The 6,739-nt window shown below is 42.9% G+C and overlaps 1 pseudogene; it reads left to right on the top strand.

Annotated features, from left to right (window-relative positions):
- Positions 1 to 283: 283 nt before the first annotated feature.
- Positions 284 to 5,930, top strand: LOC148023433 (tubulin beta-1 chain-like; annotated as a pseudogene).
- The last annotated feature ends 809 nt before the right edge of the window (positions 5,931 to 6,739 follow it).

Here is a 6,739-nt window from a genome sequence, read left to right as displayed (position 1 = left end):
GTTGTGCTGTGATGGTGGGTGCGTCTTATCTTTTCATTTTTTTCTTTTCTTTTTTTCCTTTTTTATTTTCATTTTCTTTTCTTTTTTTTTTGAACTTGCCTGAGTACAACCATTGCAATATGTTGAGGCTATCAACCTTTCAATGGGTTGGGAAATGTCAAGCTTCGAAGGCTCATGAAATGGATATTACAACGATGATTGTGTCTTAGCCTCATTGTTGGAGAAGTAGTTATTGAGATGGGGAGATACACTTGAGATTTTGCAACCCTCTTTGGAACGTGCGATGTTGGTACAATTGAGGTAAGAGCTATCGTGAGTACCCAGTGTAGAGTGTAACCCAGAAAGAGAAAGTGGTTATGATCATCCTTTGGGCCATGCGATGTGGGTGATTGACAAGGGTGATTTTTTCTTTTGGCAGGGTGGCTTTGTTGCAGCTCTTCATGGGGTTAGCGATCTTGTGGTGTCTTGGGTATTGAACACTTTCGCACAAAGACCTGCGTCATCTTGCATCGACTTGTCACTTCATGAGAGTACATGCACGACACATGCCACAACTATAATAAACCAGTGCAATGCAAGGAGAGTGCTCAATTATATTTTTCCTTTGTTAAAGCCGTGAAATATATTAAACATAGATATGAAAAGTTTATACAATTGGAAAACCTGTCAGCACTTAACCATTTAGAGACAAAAAGTCATGGCCAGGTAGCATTTGATAAGCCTTTTATACAACATGGGGCTACTCTATTTGTACGAGGCAGGGCAAGTCCGAGTGGTTGGGCGACTAAGGCTCTGTTGGTGAGGGGCTCCTGTGAGGCTGGGTAGGGAAGATGCCGGCCGGGGCTTGAATGGTGTAGTCCCTGGTTGCAACTGTTTCCAGAACGCTTTTGAACAATGCATCAAATTCCTACTTGTCTCGAGCTACCCTCTCCTCTTTGGAGCACCTAGGACCGAGCTTCTGGGAGGGCCTGCACAGCCGAGGTTGCCACTCCCCGAGCATTCCCTTGAGCTTCAGTTCCCCTAGTTTGGGGAGTTTTTGGCCTATGTGTGGGGTGATGTCACTTCGGGCCTCATTTCTTTGCATACCTTTTAAGGGTAGGTACGTAGCGTTCCGGTGGAAGGGCTTGTGCCGCATGCTCCCTCCGACGACATATAGTGTCCTTGCAAGCTAGTTGCACTGGTTGCTCCATAATGGCTACTGTAGAGGAACCTGGAAAATGTGAACCAAGGTTAGACTTTGAGGCAGGGTAGAATTATTTGTATGGAAGGGATTAAATAGTGGATTATCAAGTGCATATGAGGAGGAGTGCAGTGAGGTGAGTTACGCAGTGTTTGTTGTAGAGGGATGGCCCCCGTGATGATGCTCGTTTTGCCTCCATTCATTAGAAAATTTGGCTTATGTTAAGTTGCATGGAATGGTTGTCATGGAGTGGGGTAGGGCTCATCCCCGGAAAGATAGACCAGAAAGGGGAAAGGTGTATAGAAAGGGACGGTGCCCCATCTACATCATCAGAGATGTTGGTTAGGGCTTCCTATGGCATAATGAGGGTTGCATGCCCTCCACCTAGAGGCAGGAATGGTCACATGACTTCTAAATGTGTGGTGAGAGAACGATCTGAGGAGCTAAGCCTGTTAAACCCAACTCTTCTCCTTGCGCTTGACTATCATTGCTTATGTGTGTGTTGATATTATCTATATAAGGTCACAAAATTCATTGTTTATTTATGTACATATTTATGAATCCATGTCACTTTACAAGGATAAAAACCAATTGTAGAACTCCGGATTGTACTGGAGTGTGGCACACGCATCTAGTACTCGTGGCAGCTTACTCAATAATGATAGATATTTTGCAACATCGAGTAGCATGGCACCTTGTCTGAGTCTACTGGCAACATGTAACTCCTCCTCAGTGAGAACCTTATCAGCCAGAGAGTTCACTTGGCTAGTTCCAGCTAAGTCCATACCCCGAATGGCAGTCAACACTCGAAAGGAAGTTGGTGCCACATAGGTTGGGTCTTTTTGAGACCGCCATTTGGCCAATCACTCCTCTGAGACTGTGTCATAATTTGGGCTCCTAGTTCAGCCATTGCAACACGATTTTCAAACCAACGTTTTTCGAATTGACTTTGACCCTTTGATTGTCGCTTTAGTTGCTCTATCTCTAAGAGATTTGGTTGGCATAGCACGTCACTGAATGTTAGAGTTAAGCGTAGTTTGTCGACTTCCTCGTTAGAGGAGAGTTGCATGCGTTCATGCAGGGGCCTATCATAGTGCTCGCCAAGATGTTCTTGCTCTTCCTAGGATAGAGGAAAAATCCATAGCTTGTCTGACCTTCTCTACATACTTTCTCAAGTTGCATTGGACGATAATTTGCTTCATAGCCTATTCTTCCAAGTTCAGGATGTTCCTAAACTTAAACTAGTTGAAGGCCCTTATTTCTTCCCGTTAGGATGTACTTTACTTGCTCTTCTTCTGTGAATGGAAGCTTGTTGCTTTGTCTTGACCTGCCTCTAAGACAAATTAGAGTTTCAGAATTTTTCTTTCAAGCGCTACCAAAAAGAACATATCACGGTACAGACGACGAAATTGCTAAAAAGAAATATTTGCATGTCTTTAAAAACAAATGTCCTTTGGTTCTTTCTTTTTTTTTTTAGGGAGGAGGAGATGGAGAAAAAAAAAGAAGGAGATTGCCCGATTGTTATGTTTACCTTGTTTCTGGCTAATGTACTGGTGGAGAATTTTGTTTTTAAGGAATAAATGATACTATCTGATTTGAATGGCTGGTTAGGAAACTAGCTGAAGACTAAAAATGGCTAAATCGACAGCTCCTCCAGAATGACTATGGCATTTCCGCGATTAAATAATATTTCATTTTGGTTGTTGCTTTGAAAAGAAAACCTTTTTATTTCAAAATGATTTTTTCAGGTCAACTTGTGTCAGATTCTTATCATGACATCACAACTCACCATTAGTTTTCTTGAGACAAATCTTTGTGACAAGATAAGTAGATAATGAACTATGGAAATGTGAAATTCTTAAGTCTAGAATGAAAACTTTTGCTTCAAGTAGTCCACACATCCCAATAAAAATTAATGAAATTTTCCTTGATCATAAGTTGACCTTCATATGCCTTTTTAGCTTTTAAAATTTGGTTGAGATTTTAAGACATGTCTTCTTTTCCGCTTTACCCTTTCCCCCCCGAGAGTGATGTGAATCCTTCCTAGGATTGAAGGATGAAGGGTTAAGGGGATTAAGCGCATGTTTCAGTGCTTCACTTTTGCATGAGCCAAGTGTAGAAGTGTGGGTTATACTTCAAGTGAGCATGTTGGTCAATGTCATGAGGTTGAATACCTATGTGTGTAATGTAGGTTAGGACATCCGTTTAGGAAGTCACTTGAGTTGATCTTGCTAGCAATGTGTAGCTCTTCCTTGGTAAGGATTTGATCTAAATAGGGGTGGGCCATGATATGATCTGCTAAGGGTCATTTGTGAGTGATGGCCAATATTCTCAAGGAGGTAGGAGCTACATAAGTGGATTCATACTTAGAGGTTTTGATGGCATGTCTCTACTCAACATTGGTCATAATTGGGCAGCCCTCTTGTTCCCATTGGAGACAGAGAGCATACCACTTATGTAGAAAGGAAGAGTCAAAGTTGGCTAGCTTTTTAAGTTCATCTAGCTCTTGCCTTATGGCTAAGACTTTGCAATTGCTATAGGAGGTGATTAGCCTCCGTTTATGAGCTTGCTCTCGAGAAATTTCATTAGCGATTAGTTCCTCGGCTACCATAGAAACTTTAGTGAACATGAATTCACATTCTTTCCAAGTGCATGGCAGCATGTGTACATCAGGTGCTAAAGGCTCTTCTAGGAGACCTAAGTCCAACCACTCATACCATTTAGCAAGCATAGTGAAGGTGGCATCTAGATGTCTAATGCAAGTGACCAAGTCATCCCTCGTATTCTTGGCTAAATTTGAGGCCAAAGTGGGAATAGATTGACGCTCATAAGAGGGTCTAAGGCTTTGGGAGGTTGGGGTTTGATTAGGCTAGATAACTCAATAAGTGATATTTGGTGCATGGATTGGTTAGTAGAGCGCTCATCACCAACTTGTGTCCTAGGGGCTTGTCTTGGGGCTTCAAGGTTGCATTGCTTCCTACTTGTGGAATAGCAGGGAAATTGGGAGTATTGGGTTGCATCATTTTAGGGGCCGTAGAATGTAGTTTTGGTCAATAGACTCGTTGAGGCTCTATGGGTTTGGTGGCTTTTAGTCTAGGTATCTTAGAAGGTTTTGGAGATGGAGTTGGCAGGGTTGAGGGGTGCACATGCCACTCATGACCTTAGGTAACCAAATCTAAATTTTGCCTTCATAATAGCCTTGAGCACGCAACATGGCTTTAGGCACCCATCACGACGTGACCGTTTATTTTGTTCTATACCGCTAACTTTGTCTCCTAGGCTTAGGGCATGATGTTTGGGAATTATGGGTCCGTGCAGGTTGGCCTTTAGGTGGTTGTAATTATCTTCTTTAGGTTGCGGATTGGTTTGTCCTAGTGGGGTGGGACGAGTCACGACCCCCCTCCTTAGGCTTTGCACTAGGTTCCCCTACTAGCGGTGGCTTTGCGGGCTTAGATGGAGCCACACTGCCCTTGTTGAAAGCGGTCACTATGCAAACACTACAAACAACAAGGTGAATGTGTTGCGAGTTGTAGTCAACATTGCAATGGGCTTACTTCTTGAGTGCACGACCTAGCATCAATTCCCTACCAACGGCCTTAGTATTAGGTAACGCATAGAAGATCATAGGGAGGCTTTTAGTCTCGATAAAAGATGAATAGCGTACCTCTTAAGCTTGTAGGAGAAGAGTGTTGTTGTTGATGAAGGAATCTCCCACAAATAGGACTTGGCTTCAGCAATTAGAGCTTGACTTTAGCTTCTATTAATCCAAGAAATCCCCATTTAGCTTTCCAATGCTAACATCCAGATTCTTGATCAAAATTCTTCATGAGGAGTGCTCCCATGAATCATTGGGCCCAAAATTTGATGAAGAAGGCTTCAATAGAGATGCCACTTGAGTTGGGGATGCTGATTACTCTTCATTGTATGAAGTAGGCTTCAAAATTTTGAAAGAGAATCCAATGTTGTCTGAAGTTTCCTGGTCAGCTGAACTCTAACCTCCGCAAGCTTGTAGTGAACTTGATCTCTTTCCCTAGGCTCCACTTCTTCATGGTGGGATTTGCACCTCTCACTTCAAGAGGTTCACAACAGTATAGAGCTCTTACTGTCCTAGAACTTACTCAACAAATGTGGGATGCCAAGAACATGATGTGTGCAGTTGATCCTCGTCATGGGCGTTACCTTTGACTGCTTTTTGTAGAATGGATCCCAAACAATGTGAAGTCCAGTGTTTGTGACATTTCATCAAAAGGTTTGAAGATGGCTTCCACATTCATTGGCAATTCCACCTCAATACAAGAAATGTTTCATAGAGTTTTAGAGCAGTTCAAAGACAGTGACTTGGAATATCTACGACACGAATTAAATTGATTGTAAATACAAAAGCAACTTTCATCTTCTCATCGCATATCACTTCTTTCTTGTCCAATTGATTCTGAAGGTTTTTCTATTTGATGTAAATCCATAGTCCCTTTACAGCATCGTTGCATGAGGCCTCAGACAACCCCAGGACGTTGGAGAGAGCAGAAGAGACGTTGTAGATAGGGCTCGCTATGTTCCTTTTTGGGGCCATGTCACCTAAGGCAGCCTTAGAAAGGCTTTCTTGCACTGGTATACGGGTGAAGGAATGGATGAGATGGAGTTCACTGAAGCTGAGAGTAACATTAATGATTTGGTATCTGAGTATCAACAATACCAAGATGCTACTGCTAAGGATGAGGTAGATTATGAAGATGAGGAGCCAATGCCATGAGGAGAAAAAGATATGGAATAATGTTGTTCAGATTCTTCACAGTGATGGGGGAGTATGTCAACTGGTGCAAAATGCGCCGATACATACTCGTATATAACAGAGCCAAGAATTAGAAAAGGTAGTCATAAGACTACTCTATAAGAGGCTTATGAGGTCAAGAAGCAAGCTATGGTGTCCATTTGCATGATAGGAGTTAGGGAAAGAAGATCAAATTAGTCTTGGCCATGGATTCTTTGTTGGGGGTAAAGGAGCCTCTGCCGAGCCGCCCGTGTATTACTACACTGATAGTCACTGCCACTGCACACTACAGGTGGCGGGCCCCCGTCACCATCACTTTATTCTTTATTCTTTTAGTGACAGTTTGAATAAAGGAAGGCCCGGTCACACATTGTGACTGTTGGAGTTCCCATTTCTAGTCTCTCCCTTTCTTGCTCTTGCTCTCCCGCCATAGCTCTCGAGTCCAACCTTCGATTTATCGCTCCCTTTCAACTGGTATTAGAGCTTTTCTTTCCAACTCTTGAGCTTGGTTCATAGCATTCTTAGCATCCCATTGACTCCCTACTTGCATTGGGTCTCCTTCCCGGCAGCCATATCTGACTCTTTCGAGCTCCCGTCACTCCCCGACTTCCCGAGCATCTTCTCGGCATTGTTGGGCACCTTCAAGGCATTACATCAGAGGTATTTGATCATTTTTCTTTAGGGTTTACTTTAGTTCTCAGGTCTCACAAGCTGTAAACAAGATTGGGGCAGCCACTGTTGAATCTCCCTTGCTTCATATCTCACTTGCCTTTGAACAAGACTTGCTAGAG

Source organism: Lygodium microphyllum, chromosome 16 (assembly GCF_053477565.2).
Source record: "Lygodium microphyllum isolate KBCC chromosome 16, Lygodium_microphyllum_v1.1.10, whole genome shotgun sequence".
NCBI lineage: Eukaryota > Viridiplantae > Streptophyta > Polypodiopsida > Schizaeales > Lygodiaceae > Lygodium > Lygodium microphyllum.
The sequence above is the reverse complement of the archived record's forward strand: the minus strand, read 5'-3'. Positions and strand labels throughout refer to the sequence as shown.